This window comes from Ursus maritimus, unplaced genomic scaffold (assembly GCF_017311325.1).
Source record: "Ursus maritimus isolate PB19 unplaced genomic scaffold, ASM1731132v1 scaffold_16, whole genome shotgun sequence".
NCBI lineage: Eukaryota > Metazoa > Chordata > Mammalia > Carnivora > Ursidae > Ursus > Ursus maritimus.
In genome coordinates, this window is record NW_024424008.1 from 46,738,180 (window position 1) to 46,757,219 (window position 19,040).

The window sequence follows — 19,040 nt, forward strand, 5'->3', positions numbered from 1 at the left end:
GTGATCATGACGCCACGGAATACTTCTCAGTCTGCCAAGCACGGTGTGTGGTTTCTGTCCCCCCTAACCCCCACCCCACCTGCTTTAGTCACCTCCCAGCAGGGGGGCACCCACTGTGTCCCCTTCTTCCTGCCCACTAAAGTCAGATCTGACCCTCCACCTCCCTTCGTCCTCATGATTTCTCTTGCTGGGATCATTTGATCACATAAAGGGAACAAGAGGTTGACGTGCGCTTGACCTGCTTTGGGGAACAGTGAGGAGGGACTTGAGGCATTAGTTTGGACACTCATGGAGCCAGCTCGGCTGGGTTTGTATCCCAACTAGATCATCTCGGGCACCTTCTCAAAACCTACTTTTCTTTGCTTATAAATGAATTGCCTACCTCTGCAGTTTTAAAGGATTGAATGAGATTATACATGTCGAGGGTTGGGCTCCAACCCTGAACGTAAGACTTGATCACTCAATGAGACCTATTGTTATTGTGAAGAGTTCAGGGTAGATGTTGTTGCCAAATGAATTTGCGCATTCAGCAATTGTCAGTTTGTTATTCGGGTTTATATGTGTCCCTTCGACCTCACTCCCAGGTGGCGTGTGGCTGTAAAAGCAAGTCTCAGATCAGGCTCTGTCACATGCAACGTCTTAGCAAACACGCACAGAGGCGGTCAGGACAGGCTCTGCTCTCGGGGCCTCTCTCTTAACCGCAAGGCCCTTGCAGAAAAACTGGGACCCCAGGAAAATGCAGCAGGGTTCTGAGGCCGGTGGAGTCTACCAAACTCTTGGGCACATCAGGCAACAGAGTTTCCCATTCGGGAGAGGGACAAAAGACCAGAGGAACACTGCCCCTTGAGCACAACTCTGAGTTGGAGTTAACATGCCATTTGAATCCTGGATTCTTCCTGTAGCTTGTCCATGTAAGCCCATTGCAGCCAACCACCTTTCCGAAACAGCGATTTCCCCAGTGGAAAACTATTTCTAATATCCCTTATGCTAATTCATGCATCATCTGATTCAGATTTAAATAAAGACATTGCAGGTTCGTGGGGGAGGGAGCCAGCTCTGCAGCCAGCCGTGGATTCCGGACCAGGGTTTTTCAAAGGGCTGATCACACTTAGAGCATGGATTCCCGATTGGGACCCTTCAAATGTAAACTAGATGCCCCCACGGTCGATTAAAGTTCATTTACACACACGTCTATGACACTGTTTATATGAAAGTCTTTAGAAGTCAATTACAACGGTATAGCAACTATGAATAAGGAAAAGCTTCGGGCATCAACGGAACAGGAGAGGAATGTAAACTATTGTGATTTTATAATAAGAAATACATATTCGGTCTTTGATCCATTTCTGGCACAGAGTTCCTAAAACCTTTGGAATTTCCTAAGTGATAGGAGCAGTCAAAGTGTCCTTTATTATTCGTAACAAACCCTGTTCAAACACCCTAGAGTTTATGTTAATGAGATGACTTTTGGAAAGCCCCTAGGTCACCTAAGGACAGGGCTGGTTGCCAGGGGAACCAACCAAAGTCGGAGAGTTGGAACTTTCAGTCCCACCCAATATGAGGTTGGAGGTTAAATCAATCGCCAGTGGTTAATGATGTAATCAATCGTGCCTACGGATGAAGCCTTCATAAAACCCCAACACATTGGGGTTCTGGTAGCTTCCAAGCTGGTGAACAAGTGGAGTTGTGGAAACCCCCGGAGAAGACAGGGAAGCTCCACCCTCCATACTTGACCCTAAGCTTCTCTTCCATCTGGCTGTTCCTGAATTATATCCTTTTGTAATAAGCCAGTAACCTACTAAATAAAATGTTTCCCTGAAACCTGTGAGCCAATGAATCAATGGGATTAATCTGTGCAGCCAATTAATCAAACTTGAGGAGGGGGTTGTAGGATCCTCCAGCCTATAGCCAGTTAGTCGGAGGCACGGGTGACAAACCAGACTTGCAGTTTGCATCTGAAGCTGGGGGTGGGGCGGTGTGAGCCCTTCACCTGGGGGGTCTGATGCTATCTCTCAGTAGATAGTGTCAGAACTGAATTCAACTGTATTTAACCAGCTACATTACCAAATTGCTCCATGTGCGGAAAATCCATATATCTGCTGTCAGAGGTCGTGGCGTCGTGGAGGGTGTAACGTGGAGCAAAAGACCTCGGGAGTGTGTTTCTCCTTTAGAACGCTAGGTCCTCCTTCAGTGAGTTTGTTCATGCCCGTAATTTATTCAAGATACCTCAGCCGAGACAGTGAAATACTACCCAGTTAGTTTGGGCAGCACCCTCGGGCAGTCAATGTGCCCTCATCAGGAATTCACGCCTAAGGAGGGTCAGCTAGCCTGCTCCTCAGCCCACACCCAGAGGTAGCTATTACAGGGGTTTGGGTTGTTCTAATCTCAATCAATACCAGTGATTTTTTTTTTTTTACTAATTAACATAACAAATGTTACAAATGGATTTTCATCAGTGGCTTGTTAATTAGCTTAATGAGTATGAAAAATAGGCTCTCGTTCGTGAATTCAGAAGTATTCAAGACATAGGGCTTGTCACAAATATTTTACAGACACACCCATTCACCGCAGGAACAGGTGAACAGGAGTAGAGATGTACCAAGGCCTCGAGCCGCAGAGATGCCGACAGACTTGTTCTCTACACCATTCTGTGGGCTTGGGTCTGAGGATTCTGGTTGTTTGTTACCAACTGTAAGTTTAACTTAGTGTTGCCCCTCGCATGTCATATTTGCACCTAGTAAAGCACGTTCAAGTCAAGTTTGATGAGATCACCTAAAAAAGAGGTGAGACTGAACCTGCTCTGTTTCTAATAAATGACTAATGAATGTCTGCACGTGCCATAAGATTTGCTGTCATTAAAATCTGGCAATGGAGGTTCCTGGCAGGGTTTTAGTTTGCCTGAGCCGCCTTGACAAAATGCCACAGCCTGGGGGGCTGAAACAGCAGACATGTATTTTCTCACAGATCTAGAGACCGGAAGTCCAAGATCAAGGTGTCAGCAGGGCTGGTTTCTTCTGAGGCGTCTCTCCTCGGCTTGCAGATGACTGCCTTCTTCCTGTGCCCTCATATGGTCATCCCTCTTTGCGTGCCCACCCGTGGGGTTTTTTCTTCTTATAAGGACACCGGTCATATTGGATTAGGGCTCACCCTCAAGGCCTCATTTTAGTTTAATTATCTCTTTCAAGACCATATGTCCAAATATGGTTACCACTTCCCAAGGTACTGGGGGTTGGGACTTGTAACATATAAATTTGCAGGGGGGCCCAGTTCAGGCCATAACCAACTAACTAACCAGGCCATAACCAACTAACTAACCTGTATACCTGCTCTAACTTGGCAGCCACACTTATCTATTAAAAGAAACCGATGATGAGGTAGAACCAAACTGATTGAGGTCAATTTTAACATGTGGTTATCGAGTGGTCAGAAAACTAGAGTGAGATTGGGAACAGCGTGTCACACAAGGTTCTCAGGCTCAGCGCGTGAGTCATGATAAAATTTCAGCTGCAGGCCGCAGAGACCCAGAATGATGGCCTTAGACAGACAGTTGATTTCTCACATTAGATGGTGTGTCAGCCTTGCTCTGCAAAGCTGTCAGGAGTTCAGGCTCCTTCTCTCTGGTTGCTCCGCCGTCCTCCGGTGCCTCCTTCGTGTGGTTCACGATGGCTTACAAGCCCATGCTCATTCCAGACAGTGGGAAGGAGAAAGGGCACAAAGCCAAAATGCACACATCACTTCTGCTCACATCCCTGTGGCCAGAACTTAGATAGCCACACCCCCTGCAAGCGATGCCAGGAAGTAGAGGCACTGTTCTGAGCCTCCGTATGCCCACCTGCAAATCAGAGGTTCTCTTCTCCTGGGGAAAACCATCCCGGGAAACAACCAAGAGCCCCTTCCAAAATTACAGAGAGTAGTAGTGGAGAGAACAGGGCTGAGAATCCACAGCTGACCTCCAGTACTGGTGCTCTAGTTGTAAAAACATGGAAACACTTGCATATCCATTGGTAAAGAGTCCCTACTCTAGCCCCTCAGCACCACCCCAGCCTCCAGTGTCCCAGTCACCCTGTCTCTCCCCCAGGACACCGTGGACTTCCTCTAGGATCCGGTAAATAAAAGATTAATTAATGCCTGGTCCACCAGGGGCCCTCCAGACCCTGATCCTGCCCAGTGACCTGTGTCCCTTCTGATAAGTCACTGCCCTGGTCTTACTGATTTTTAAGTATTTCAAATATAACAGGTGGGAGCAATGTCTAGAAATCATATTTTATGAAAAAGTTCAAGAACTAGAGGTATTTAACCTAAAATGGAGATTTGGCAGGGGGAACAGCTCAACTATCATCTTTAAACATTTATATTAATAATAACTACCTTTAAATTTTCTTTAAAGTGTCAATTATGTGCCAAGACCTGAATTGGGCTCAGTGCTCTATAAATACTTCTCAGATTCTCAAAGCAGTCCTGTACAGTGGAAATCATTTTCATTTCACTAACAAAGGCACTGAAGATCAGAGACATTGAGTTACTTGCAGAAGACATAAAACCAGAGTCAAGGGGTGCCTGGGTGGTTAAGCATCTGTCTTCGGCTCAGGTCATGATCTCAGGGTCCTGGGACCGAGCCCCAACTTGGGCTTCCTGTTCAGTGGGGAGTCTGCTTCTCCCTCTCCCTCTGCTCCTTCCCCCCACTCATGCTCTCTCTCTCTCAAATAAATAAATAAAAATCTTAAAAAAAAAAAAAATAGAGTCAACATTCAAACCCCTGGATATCTGGCTCCAAAGTGGGAAGCTTTCTCTCCAGTGCCATGCTACCTACTCTGTGGAACAGGAAGCAGACATATTCACATGTCTTTAGAGAGCAAGACTAAGACATGACAGGAGAACCAGGAAAGTTAAATTCAAGTTTAAAAAGAACTGCTAACCATCGAGCTATTCAAAAATGAAATGTACTGATGAGCTGATAGTAACTTTTATGAAGAAACATAAAGGACCTAGAATAACCAAAGCGATCTTGAAAAAGAACAAATTTGAGGGACTTATACCACATGGTTTCAAGACTTACTGGACAGCTCTGGTAATTAAGACAGTGTGGTATTGGCATAAATAAACAGATGGGAAAAAACAAAGAATCGAGAAAAAGAATAAAGTTAAATGATTTTTGTCAAAGGCACCAATGAAATTCAGTGGAGAAAAAGAAGTCATCTTTTTTTTTTTTTTTTAAAGATTTTATTTATTTGTTTGACAGAGACAGCCAGCGAGAGAGGGAACACAAGCAGGGGGAGTGGGAGAAGAAGAAGCAGGCTCCCAGCAGAAGAGCCTGATGTGGGGCTCGATCCCAGAACGCTGGGATCATGCCCTGAGCCGAAGGCAGACGCTTAACGACTGAGCCACCCAGGTGCCCCAAAAAGAAGTCATCTTTTAAGTGTACTTGCATAATTGGTATTTATGTGGAATCAATGACTCTCAGCCCCTACTTCACGTCATATACGAAGATTAATTTGAGATGGGTCATAAACCTAAATGTGAAGGCTGAACTATAAACTTTCTAGAAGAAAACATAGGAGACTTTATTTGCAAAATTGTCATGGACAAAGGTTTCTTAGAAAGGATACAAAAAATATGTAACAATGAAAGAAAAAATGATTTAATGTATTTTATTAAAATTAAATTTTCTGGTTATCAAAATACACTGTTAGTAAAAACGAATAGGCAAGCCACAGACTGGGAGAAATACACATCTCTAACACAGGACTCAAAAGCAAAATAAAGAACTCCTGGGGCGCCTGGGTAGCGCAGTCGTTAAAGCGTCTGCCTTCGGCTCAGGGCGTGATCCTGGCGTACCGGGATGGAGTCCCACATCGGGCTCCTCTGCTGTGAGCCTGCTTCTTCCTCTCCCACTCCCCCTGCTGTGTTCCCTCTCTCTCTGGCTGTCTCTCTGTCACATAAATAAATAAAATCTTAAAAAAAAAAAAAAAAAAAGAACTCCTACAAATCTATACCAAAAAGATGAACGGTATTTTTATTTTATTTTTTACAAACGATCTATTTTTTATTTAAATTCAATGAATTAACGTATAGTGGATTATTGGTTTCAGAGGTGGGGTTCAGTGATTCATCAGTCTTATATAACATCCAGTGCTCATTACATTACATGCCTTCCTTAATGCCCATCCCCCCAGTTATCCCATCCCCCCACACCCCTTCCCTCCAGCAACCCTCAGTGTGTTTCTTAAGATTAACAGTCGCTTATGGTTTGTCTCCCTCTGTGATTTCATCTTCTACAGACAATATTTTTTAATGGGCAAAGGATTTGGAGAAACAGTTCACATAAGAGAATGTATGCATGGCCAATAAGCACATAAAAATGTGCTCGGCCTTATTGGTCAACAGGGAAATGCAAATGAAACCCACAATGGGATAGCGCTATACACCCATTAGCAACGTTAAAATTTTTCAGTTCTAACAATATCAAATGCTGGAGAGGCTCTAGAGCAACTGGATTTCTTCTACACTGCGAGTGAGAGTGTAAAATGGCACAGCCACTTTGGAAAACTGGCATTATCTTATAAAGACTCACGTATTTGTGTGATCCAGGAATTCCAAGAGGAATGAAAGCCTACATCAACAAAAACTAGTAGAGGAATATTCATTGTGACTTTCTTTCTTTTTTTTTTTTTTAAGATTTTATTTATTTATTCAACAGAGATAGAGACAGCAGCGAGAGAGGGAACACAAGCAGGGGGAGTGGGAGAGGAAGAAGCAGGCTCCTAGCGGAGGAGCCTGATGTGGGGCTCGATCCCACAACGCCGGGATCACGCCCTGAACCGAAGGCAGACACTTAACTGCTGTGCCACCCAGGCGCCCCCTGTGACTTTATTTCTAATAGCCAGAATTTGGAAACAATGCCGATGTTCATCCCTAGGAGAATGAATACATAAAGGGAGGTAAATCCATACAGTGGGATATTGCCCAGCAACGAAAAGGAACAGCCTATTAATACCTACAGCAACATAGACGAATCTCAAAAATATTATGTGAAAAAAGCCACCAGAATACACCCACTGAATAATTCCACTTATGTGAAGTCCGGGAATAGGCAAAATGAATCTGTGGGAATAGAAATCAGAATTGTGTCTTCCTGTGGGAGGAGGGAGGCAGGATGATTAAGTGGAAAGGATCATGGGGAAGTTTTCTGTGTGATGGCAATTTTCTGCACTTTGATCAGGCCATTGGATACACAGGTATATTTGTCAAAATACATCACACTGTAGGGGCGCCTGGGTGGCGCAGCGGCTAAGCGTCTGCCTTCGGTTCAGGGCGTGATCCCGGCATTCTGGGATCGAGCCCCACATCAGGCTCCTGTGCTGGGAGCCTGCTTCTTCCTCTCCCACTCCCCCTGCTTGTGTTCCCTCTCTCGCTGGCTGTCTATCTCTGTCAAATAAATAAATAAATAAAAATACATCACACTGTAAACACAAGGTCTGTGCATTTTACTGTGTGTAATTACACCTCTATTAAAAAATAAATTTAAATAAATAAAAGGATCAAACTAGTTGCCTCTCCTAGTATGGTGCTCCTTGGCATTGGAAGTATCCAAGCTACATTAAATATTTGTTGGAAATCTTGTGGAGGGTTCAGATTTGAGAGTTCAGATTAAGTCATTAACAAAGCATAAACTCAGATTTGAAGAGCTTGATGGACGATATTGAATTAATCGGATGCTTCAGAAAAGACAGTATCTGTCTTCGTTTTCCACCTTAGGGCACTCAACAAGAGTAAGGAAATTCATGCTACTAAAAAACTTGAAAACATCTTTAAATGTTTGTGTGACGTTTTCTCTTCTGAAATTCTTCCCATATCTGGCCTTATCTCTACTTCCCTCCTGACACCCAAGCCTTTAGCCATTCTATGTTCCTGTATCTTTGAACATGCAGTGTTTGCACATTTCCTTTGTTAAACAACCTCCCTTCCTCCACTTCTCATCAACTTCTGCCCTGTCTTTGAAGATTCTACACAGGAGTCAATGTACCAGTAAAACTTCCCTACTAAGTCTACTCCCTGCCCCTTGAGTTCTATGTGTATCTTAAGGCTTGCCTGCAGCATAGCACTTACCCTAGGCGAGGTGATGCTGAGGTTCCTTCCAGTTCAAAGAGTCTAGCTCTTTGAACATGTGATTCCAGCCTTGAAGAGCGAAGAGAAACAGTAAGCCATCAGCAATAACATCTTCTTCAGCTCTACAGGAGGGGGACAAATGAAAGAATGGGATCTGGGGGCACCTACAGCCGATCCTTGAACAACACAGGGGTTAGGGGTGCCAACACTTCAAACCATCAAAAATCCACGTATGACTTTTGACTCCCCCAAAACTTAACTACTAATAGCCAACTGTTGACCAGAAGCCTTACCAATACCAACATGACAGTTGATTAGCACATATTTTGTATATGTATTCTATACTGTGTTCTCACAGTAAAGCAAGCTAGAGAAAAGAAAATGTTGTTAAGACAGTCATAAGGGGGGGCGCCTGGGTGGCTCAGTTGTTAAGCATCTGCCTTCAGCTCAGGACGTGATCCCAGGGTCCCGGGATCGAGCCCCGCATCGGGCTCCCTGCTCTGCTGGGAGCCTGCTTCTTCCTCTCCTACTCCCCCTGCTTGTGTTCCCTCTCTCACTGGCCATCTCTCTCTCTGTCAAATAAATAAATAAAATCTTAAAAAAAAAAAGACAGTCATGAGGAAAACACACGTACAGTACTGTATTGTATTAAAAAAAAACCCACGTGTAAGATACATGTGCTATTCAAACCCACATTCAAGGGTCAACCGCACGTTGCTTCAAATTAGGTCGGAAGCTACGGTGTCAGCTGGCTAGTAAGAGGCAGCTGAGATTGGGACTTGATTGGAGCTGGAGACTTGCAGCTTTGGGGCTGGATAGGAAGGGACTAAGCTTCGAGGCTGCATGAGAACAGATCTGCGTGCATGCACTGGGCATGGGGGTTTGGAAGGAAAGGATTAATAAAAAAAAAAAACACAAAACTCTAGGCTAAATACAGAAGCTAATATTTATGGAGTACTTTCTCTGGTGCCAGATTCTATACTAAACACCATGTATCCGATAATCTTATTTAATCCTCATTTTAACTCTCTGCAGAGAGATTAAGTGGGGTGCCCAAGATTTTGCCTCTAGTAAGTGATGGAACCAGGTCTCATTTCCGGTTCTGTTCGACTCTGAAGTCCATACTCTTGATCACTGGGCTCTACTGTGCCCCGGAAAGGAATTGCCCAAATCATTTTACACTGTCCCTTGGTTCCAAGAACCTCAACCAGCCCAAATTGACAACTGCTTTTCCCATGATTTTTTAGGTTATCTGAGAAGAAACGTCTACAGTATTCTGTAGTAACCTGGTTCAGTATCTCTAAGGTCTTTATCCAGGAAGACTCTTCTCTGTATTTAATCTGAGACTTCCCTTCTCTTATTTTATCATTAGATGAGCTTAAGGCTCCACTTATATTTATAATTTCAGTGGAAGGAGGAAGATACAGGAACTGCTGCAGTTTAACTATTCTAGGACATGTAGGGGCACCTGGGGGGCTCAGCCAGTTAAGCATCTGATTCTTAGTTTCAGCTTAGGTCATGATCTCAGGGTCCTGGGATCGAGCTCCCCGGGCTCTATGCTCAGTGCAGAGTCTGCTTGAGATTCTCCCCCCCCCCGCCCCTTCTCCCACTTGTGCCCTCACACATGTGTATGTTCTCCCTTGAATAAATAAACAAACAAACAAACAAACAAATAAATAAATAAAATTTTTAAATATTCTGGGGCATCTGGATTTTGTCAAGTTTCCTTCACAGTGTGTCTAGAACCATATAAAGGAGGCTGACAAAGGGACACGGTGAGTCAAAAAGAAAATGTGCATTAAGGCGACTGGGAAAGGGGTTCATTCTCATTAAGGCGTAAGTGCAGTAGACCACAGGGTATATTGTTACATCAAGCTGTAATCTCACCAAGGAAAATGCAAGGAACTAAGCTAGCGGACCTGGGAATCGTAGCAATGTTATGCTCAAATTTGGAATAGTCTTCTCCCTCGGTCACTTTGTCTAAATAAACTGAAACCATGCCGACTAGATCTAGTACCTGCTGGGAACTCATTTCTTCATCCTCTCTTCTTCCTTCTCTGTAGTGCATGTCACTGTATCACGGGGAAATCCTTGCTTTCAAAAACAGCGCTGTGAGAACCCAGAACACGGGTCCTCCTTGCTCAAGAGCCTGACCTCAGTCCTCAGAGTTGCAACCCACAATGACTCAGACCACGGAGCGGGTGAGTGGGAGGTTTAAAAGCTACACTCCAAGAGCTGGTAACAGGGAGAGCACACACTGAGAACTGTGACGCTAACTTCGCAACAGTTTGCCAGTTTCTTTCTTTTAATCTCCCCATTTCCTTCAACCAGGTGGAAGAAATGAGACTCAGAACGAGTACATTTTTATAGAGACCAGAGCAGAGAAAAACAACCAACACACAGAGTGTTAACCAAGAGCGTAAGGCTGAGCAAAACATAGGGGTACCTCTTGCGGTCTAGGTAAGCTGGATCGAAACACCCACAAGTGAACGAGAAAAGGATGAGCCGTTTGTGTGCAACGCCTGCCCCAAGAGGTTTCTAAGGAAGGAGAAAGAAAGGAAACTGAACCAGGCCCACATGTTGACACTTTGTCTCACCTGACAGCTTAAATAAATAGCCAGTTCCAGCCTCTCCTCTCGTTGCCCGTGCAACAACCACATGCTCTTTGCACAAGTCTAGGAACAGAAGCCAGGATTTCTCGCGGTTGCTTAAACTTGTAACCTTTCCAAGCTTACCCCAGGGCAGATATCTACTGAGCAGACGGGATGGTGAAATTTCCCAAGGAAGACTTCGGCTACAACCAACCAACAGGGCCACCCTAGAAGTTGGTTCCAGGTATAAACGCCATGCTAGCTTCGAGCTGCGTGTTGGGGTACTTCTCTGGGCCCGCGGGTTGCGGGTTAAGGAAGAGCACAAAGGGGACCAAAGCTGTAGGCGGGTCCAACTTGGGCCAGAGGCCTTTTTGGATTTAAAGGACCGGAAGAGGGATAGAGAGGATTATAAGAGTGAGACCGACTGATTACTTAGGCTGGTTCAGGGATCTACACTTGGGCAGGCTTGGAAATTCAGTTTTATTAAAGAGCATGCACTGATTTGGGCCATTTCATGAATCTTCTGGATGTTGTCCATTTGCCTTTCGGACAGTCTCCACCCCTTCTCACCCTGTTCTGCGCTCCCACAGGCTGGCAGCGTGAATGCCATCCACAGAATCCTCGACGTTCTGGTGTCGGGTTGACTTTGACCAATGGGAGGCTCTGGCAGGAGATCACGGTGTAGCAAAGAAAGACAGTCAGGGAGGCTCTTCCCCCGGTGTCCCCCCTTCCAGGTGCTGTGGGTTAACCTTGTTGCTCTGTTGAAAGCCCAGCTTGTCTGGGACGCCCTCTTCCCTGCGGCTCTGCTCCCTGGGTTCCAGGAACTCCTTCTTCTTGTCCCTTCAAGAGGACAAGAGGAGGCCTGAGAGTTTCCCCCGATTATTAATGCAGAAACTGCCCTCCCTATTCCTTGCAGATTTTCCACACCTCGTAAATCGCCGCTTTATCAAACTCTCCTTAAAATATCTCATCTCCTGTGCCGACTCAGAACACTTGTGATAGTCAATCAACCTGACATTCAGTCAACATCCGCGAACCGACGGCATGGAAGTTAGGATGAGAATAACTGTCCCTGAGGTAAGTTTATATGCCCCCTATGATTTTATCCTCCAACTTAATTAGTTTGGATGGTTGCAGAGACAACTTTCAAAAGCTCTTAATTTTAGCCTGTGTGCGAGGCCTCAAATTCGAATAAGCTGCCTTCAGATGGGTGGTAGTACTGGGTAATAATCTTGTTATGTATAGGTGTGAGATACGCTTGCTTTTTGTTTTGTTTTTTTACTCAATTGTGTGAGAATATAAAACTAAATTGTATTAAAACAGTAAGATATTGGGGCGCCTGGGTGGCTCCGTCGGTGAAGCCTCTGCCTTCAGCTCAGATCGTGATCCTGGGGTCCTGGGATTGAGCCCCTCATCGGGCACCCTGCTCAGCAGAGAGTCTGCTTCTCCTCTTCCTTCTGCTCCCCCTCCCCCCCCATGCTCAGGCTCGCTCTCTCTTTCTCTCAAATAAACAAAATCTTTAAAAACCAGTAAGATATTAAGAGTGACTAAATATTAATGGGCTGTGGTGCAGTGATTCAGAGCACAGACTTTAAAGACAGGCAGCTGGAGATTCCAGTCCACCACCTATTGGCTGTGTGTGCTTCGGAAAGCTACTTAACTTCTCTGAGTCTTGTTTGTTTTCATTCATAAAATAGTCATAACTGTATCTACTCCTTATGGTTGTTGTGAAGGTTAAATGAAATAATATACAAAAAATACGGGTACAGTGAGCACTTAAAAATGGCAGATATTATTACCATTAGTACAATGTTGTTAAAATAATGATGTACTTGAAAGGAAGTTATCTCATCGGGTTTTTATGAAGGTTAAATGAGCTAATATCTTTAAAGTGCTTAGAACAGTTCCTGGCACATATCTAAAAGCTATATGAATGTTAATTAATACTTAAATAATATTTAAGTGTAAACACCTAGGTATAATTTGATTCCTTTCTCTCTGCCTTTTAATTATTCTCTGTCTCCTCTCAAACTACTTTTGGATTTCCCTCCAGGCTTAAATACAAAAGAACCTTCTAACTTTATCCTGAAATTTCTCTTGGAGTCAAAAAACCTTCCCCAGCACACGCATACTTGTTTCAAATTCTGATTTTTAAGCCTCAGGTCAGTTTAGGGTCAAAAGTGATTTCAAGCAAGCTTTTTTTGAATATTTAATTCCTCACACTCCTGAATGAGATCTTAGGTATCTTTTCACTAGGGAGGGTAGGTTTCCTATGACTCCCTCCTGGGGTTTACTTTACTGCAGCTGCTCACAGAACTCAGAAAAACAGTTTACTTGTAGATTATCGGTTTCTTACAAAGGCTATTAAAGGATACAAATGAATGGCCAGATGGAGAGATACACAGGGTAAGGTCTGGAAGAATTCTGAGCGCGGGAGCGTCTGTCCCCACAGAGTGGGGAATGCACCACTATCCAGAACATTGATGAGTTCTCGTGCACCAACCCAGAAGCCCTCCAAACCCCATCCTTTTGGGTGTTTATGGAGGCTTCCTTACAGAGGCAAGATTGATTAAATCATTAGCCATTGGTGATTCAACCTCTGACCCTTCTCCCCTCCCCAGAGGTCAGGGGGTTGAGGCTGAAAGTTCCAAGCTCTAATTACTATGGTTCCTTCTCCAGGCAACCAGCCCAAATCCTTAGGGGCTTTCCCAACTCACCTCATTAACATAAACTCAGGTATGGTTTAAAGGAGCTTGTTAGGAAAAACAAAACACACCTTTGCCTCTCCTCTCACTTATGAAATTCTGAGGGTTTTAGGAGCTCTATATGCCAGAAATGAGGACAAAGACCAAATGCATGTTTTTTATTATAAAGCCCAATATTACATTTCTATAACCAAGAAGGCCAAGAGGTGACCCGAGTTCAAACCCAGCTGGATCCTGCGGGTTCAAAAGACAACGTAAGGACTGTGGTTTTCACCACCTCTTAGTTCTACGGGCAGCTAGTTCATTGGCTCCAGACAGATTTTTCCAGGTGACAGCGAAGATGGTCACTAGTTACTTATTCCTGGTTTATATCATCCTTGGAGCTAAAGAGAAAGGAGAGAACCTTCTCTCCCTAGCATATCATCCAGTCCGTATCAGTTCCTGAAGAGGACCCTGGTGAGGTCACGTGTCCATCTGTCTGCGTCCAGGACAGTGAGTATTCAGGGGGTTTAGCTGGAGGCAGGGGTCCACAACAGTCACATGGTGTGGGGAAAGGGCCTTTCTCAGAAGGAAGGCTTGGAGAGCAGCATAGCCCCGACTCCATTTGGCTGGAACATTTTTCTAAACTCTCCAATGCAAAGCTGTTTGAACACCCATGGGGCTAGATGTACATTCCATTTTGGAAAAGGAGCGCTGTGGGTTGGCTGACATCAGAGACAGGTCAGAGGTCATCCTCTCTGCCCTCCCGGTCACTCTCAGAACTCTTTGTACTTCATGGTGGACCACTGGTTGATGACGAAGACCTACCTAGCAATTATAATCTCGATGCGAAAAAAAAGGAAAAAAATGGAAGGGTCACTCCATTGCACTATCTCCCCAGTTTACCCTCCTGCCTCCCCAGATGGTAGATAAAGACACACCTGTGAGACAGAAATGGAAAGTGTCTTAGCACAGATTAGGTCATGAACAACAGCCACGTTTATTCTTTCATACTCTCAGTTCCCCAATCTGCTTTTTCTTTCCGTTGAGGCAGAGCCAAAAAAGACAGAATGAAAAGACACCCCCAACATATATTCATCATTCCTCTGTGACAACCGCATGATGTCTCCTTATTTTTCAGTGAGGGGGTTTTTCTGACAGCTGGCTTTTATAATTCATCCACTAGGTAGTTTCAATTTATTTATTTATTTATTTATTTATTATTTTTTTAAGATTTTATTTATTTATTTGACAGAGATAGAGACAGCTAGGAGAGAGGGAACACAAGCAGGGGGAGTGGGAGAGGAAGAAGCAGGCTCATAGCGGAGGAGCCTGATGTAGGGTTCGATCCCATAACGCTGGGATCACGCCCTGAGCCGAAGGCAGACGCTTAACCGCTGTGCCACCCAGGCGCCCCAGGTAGTTTCAATTTAATGATCAATTTTTAAAAATAACTTTCGTAGGCCCCCTGACATTTCAGCCATTTAAACAAAACATAATAGAATTTTCCAATGAAATAAATGATGATTTCTTTATACAGCGTCTCACATTCAAACACATTTGCATGCATGGTCCACCTGAAAAGGTACAACTAACTATCTCATACATGAAATTCTCAGTTTTCCTCTTCCCAGAATCCCTGCCCTCCTCGTATCAATACTCTTTCAAAACCTCATATAAAATTCTTCCCTCCAGGAAGCCTGCCTTGATTAATCAATCACTTCCAGATCTAATTACATATTTTTTCATCATATAAACGTTCATTAAAGATACAGTTCCAATTAGGTTCACCTTCTCTTGTTCATATATAGATTCAAAGTTTCAAGAGTCTTAGGTTGTGAGTATAGATAGGTTCCACTTTCCCAAACAGGCAACAACTATGTCCCTATAAATACGTCCCCTTATCCACCAGGTTGCTTGAAGCAAAGACAATAGAGGAACTTACTTACTGGTACAGCAAAAGATCCTGGGCCCTGCAAAATGCCCGAACCGAGGTGAAAATCCATTCTGTTATTTACCAGCTGTACAGGGAAAAGGAACAATATGTAAAAGCTTAATTTTCTTACATGAGAAAGTGATAATAAAGTCTTGAGGATTTGTGTGATAATGAACTAGGTTATATATTCAAAAAACATTTAAGGATGTGCGTGGACCCTTCAGAAAGTATTCATTTCCTTAATGATGTGATTGAAGGAGCTACTGAGTCAGTGAAATAACTTTCTCATTTGTTGTTGATTTTTGAAGTTCTTTTCCAGAAGACAAAATCCTTTATGACAAATTAGAAATAAGAATAAAATGGCAAATGCTCTTGGAGCAAGGAACAATAAACTTGAATACGTGCTAAATGCATGACCACACATCCCATCTCTGCTCCGTCCCTCCCCTGGGATTGACAGAGACCTGGTCCAAGTAAAATGTCCCACTCAGCCTGTGACGCACCTCAGAAGCCACAACACAGGACTCCAGACACACTAGCAAGTGATTGGAGTGTGTCTGCTCATGCTAACACATCATTGATACCGGCTGCGTTCAGAAGGGCAGAATCTGATTTGAGGAAGAGAATAAAGGAACAGGCGTTGCTCCATGTAGAGGTTAAGAAAGGGCACCAGGGGAGAAGAAGATAAAGTTCTCTGGCCTGTTTTAGTTTCTAAAATGTTGCAATTATCCAGAGAGGTATTCCTCAGGGCCTAGTTGAAAGGATTGCCCCATGGACTGTTAAATAAACTAATGATTAATTGTGATGTACTTGAAGTAACAGGACAGTGGGATAGGGACTAGCATGAGGAAACCTACTGGTGTGTGGGATGCCTCTCTGAGTGGGGGGGAGGGGTACATTTGGACTGACGTCTAAAGAATGATCTTTATGGACCAGCCATTCAAAAAAGAGCACGAAGAAGTGAGTGGGAAGGTTGCAGGCCAGAGTAAACTTGGGCTCCTCAAAAGGTTGTAGGAAACCAGCAGGAAGGGAGCAAAGTCAACTGGGGTCCGGGCAGCAGGGGTGGGGGGGAGGGATGGTGACAAAGGATGAATTTAAACGGTGGGCAGGGCCGGATCGCACAGAGTTCTGGGACCTATAATAGGAAATTTGGGTAGATATTCAAGGGCTTCTAGGGTAGTTACATGATCTTGGATAAATTTTAAACACCGTCTCTGGTTACTGTGGGCCATCTTGGTGGGGTGGAGGTGGGATGGGTTAGGAATTGAATAGGAGACGTAGGTTAGCAGGTTAAGTGAAAGAGGATAGTGGCTTAGTCTGAGCAACATGTGTTCTGGAGGTTACACTGTAGGACTTGCTGATGCACCCAGCCTGGGGCTCCAGGAGAAGAGTGGAACCATGACTCCTGGCTTTTGGACGGTGGTGCCATTTACCCAGATGAGGGCTAACAGGAGGAGAAACATTGAGCGTAGGGGTGATTTTCTTGCAGAACAGCTTCGTGTGTCATTCAGTGACCAGTTTCTCTTATCCAGTGGGAATTCTGGGCATGGAACTAAGGGGGAAAACAATCCAAGATAGAGAACAAGAGGGAATGTATGCTTGTATTTGGGCCGTTCATTCATTCATTTATTCAGCAGGTGTATATTGGGCACCAGTCGTGCCAGACCCTCTTCTAGGTTTGGGGATTGCCAAAATCCTTGCTGTCATGGAATTTATATTCTACTAGTGGGAACGGGGTATATGTGCACAAAAATAAGTATGTAATATACTAAGTGGTATAAGCGGTGGTGAGTGCTATGAAGAAAGTAATACAAAGGATAAAAAATTAAGTGTGTGTGTGTAAGGGGAATGGTTGTAGGGGTGCCTGGGTGGCTCAGTCAGTTGGGTGTCTGACTCTTGATTTTGGCTTAGGTCATGATCTTGGGGTCCTGGGATCCAGCCCCCTCCCCTCGTCAGGCTCTGCGCTCAGCACGGAGTCTGCTTGTCCCTCTCCTTCTGCTCCTCGCCCTGCTCATGCTCTCTCTCAAATAAATAAATAAATAAATAAATAAATAAATAAAATCTTAAAAAAAAAAAGGTAAACCTTGTAATTCTTTTGTTTTTTGTTTAGAGAGAGTGCACGAGCACATGCGAGCAGGGGGAAGGGCAGAGGGAGAGGGAGAAGATTTTTAAGCAGGCTCCACACTCAGTGCAGAGCCCAATGCAGGCCTCGATCTCATGACCCTGAGATCATGACCTGAGCTGAAATCAAGAGCCGAGTGCTCAACCAACTGAGCCACCCAGGAGCCCCTGGTTTGGTATTTTATATCTGGTAGTCAGCAAAGCCTCTCTGATAAAGTGACATTTAATTGGAAAGGGGAAGAAGGCAAGAAAGCAAGTGACGTGGATATCTGGGAGTGTTCCAGGTAAAGGAACAGTAAGTGCAAAGGTCCTGCTTGCTGTGTCCCAGGAGCTGCAAGGCAGCTTGCGTGGCTGGAGCAGAGTCACGGAGGGGCTACGCAGGGGAAAAAGAGATCAGAGAGGTAATGGGGCCAGTTCTTATACGCCTTATAGGATAATTGTGAGAAATTCAACTATAAGATGAGGAGCCCCTGGAGCATTTCTGACTTTACTGAGGACCCACCAAAGATTCTCATTTGCATTCCCTGTTCTTATAATAAATGAGGAAACATTTTATCCCTGGCAAGTTTATGGTGAAGGATAAAGAAACAGATCAAGAATATAGACATGAGAGCGTATGTGCCTACCAGCAAAAATTGCCTAAACCAAAAAGATACAACATATGTCTTACTCAAGGCATTTCATCACTAAGCAACTTGGGCCACAGCCCTGCAGCTGGCAAATTCCGCATCAGGAGGGTGTGATTTAGGGAAAACAACAAAGTGCCATTTTTCTCTCTCAAGGTTTCTCTACTGCCAAAAATCTTATCCAACCCTCCATCCCACCAACCAACCCACCCACCCACCCACCCACCAACCAGTATTTATTGATCTACAAGTACAGCGGAGGACCAGGTAGTATGAATATATACGGGTGGATAAGACTCCCCTGTTCTGTGTTTGCTCGGATTCTGTATTTGTCTGTTTGGCCTCCGTTAATTATAGGGTCAAACCAGTAGCCACAATTGTTTACATCTCCTCTGTGTCCCAGCTTACGTAGACACATAAAAACCATATTACAAACTCTCCAACCAGTCCTCAGGCCATACTCCCAACCTAACTCACACATCAAGCCAACATTTCCCTTGCCTTCAATCAACTCAGGGCCAGGTGCCAGATAACCAGAGACGGTGCCTGTGCCCCAACGCTCACTGGAATTATTCAAACTAGTCAGTCCTCAGCCGTTTACCCTATCCCATCATATCTTCACTGCAAAAATCCTCAATAAAGGCTGTGGCCTCTACTTCTCCCCCTCACTCCTGCCTCTCCCTCCTGACCAGACCTGGTGCTTCTCCACGTGGCCCCGTGTGGCGTGGCGTGACCCCCTTCCCTCGGGAGTTGTAAGTAATAAAACATCTTTCCATGGCATTAACCTCTCCGTGTTGTCACTCAATCACCTTCATAAAATTAAGAGCCGACTGCAAATCATCTACCCCAAACAATTCCCCTCTCCCTCTCCCTCTTTCTCAGAGTCAAAAATCTCCCCTTTGTTCCTGACCTAATTTTCTCTCTGTCATGACTGAGATACGGTTTCTTTGCTCAGGCGGGCTGATCCATGTTTTTC

The 19,040-nt window shown here is 44.5% G+C and overlaps 3 long non-coding RNA genes across 13 annotated transcripts in view; 1 reads left to right on the forward strand and 2 right to left on the reverse strand.

Moving 5' to 3' along the window:
• Window positions 1–5,875: 5,875 nt before the first annotated feature.
• On the reverse strand, window positions 5,876–10,641 carry LOC121102914. Its single transcript, XR_005835062.1, has 3 exons — window positions 10,553–10,641; window positions 8,107–8,228; window positions 5,876–5,929 (listed from the first exon to the last, which is right to left on the reverse strand). It is a non-coding gene; the product is annotated as an uncharacterized LOC121102914 (long non-coding RNA).
• The window catches only part of LOC103662296, a 198,040-nt gene continuing 189,337 nt past the window's right edge, over window positions 10,338–19,040 (forward strand). For 9 of the 10 annotated variants that reach the window (XR_005835057.1, XR_005835054.1, XR_005835053.1 and 6 more), the window contains exons 1-2: window positions 10,338–10,941; window positions 11,614–11,774. This is a non-coding gene — a long non-coding RNA (uncharacterized LOC103662296). The remainder of the gene's footprint in view (window positions 10,942–11,613; window positions 11,775–19,040) is intronic. The other variant, XR_005835056.1, reaches the window with a different exon arrangement.
• LOC103662295 lies at window positions 13,546–16,210 on the reverse strand. 2 transcript variants are annotated; one of them, XR_005835060.1, is made up of 2 exons: window positions 15,331–16,210; window positions 13,546–14,223 (listed from the first exon to the last, which is right to left on the reverse strand). It is a non-coding gene; the product is annotated as an uncharacterized LOC103662295 (long non-coding RNA). The 2 variants fall into 2 exon arrangements; XR_005835061.1 differs by having other exon boundaries at window positions 15,327–16,210.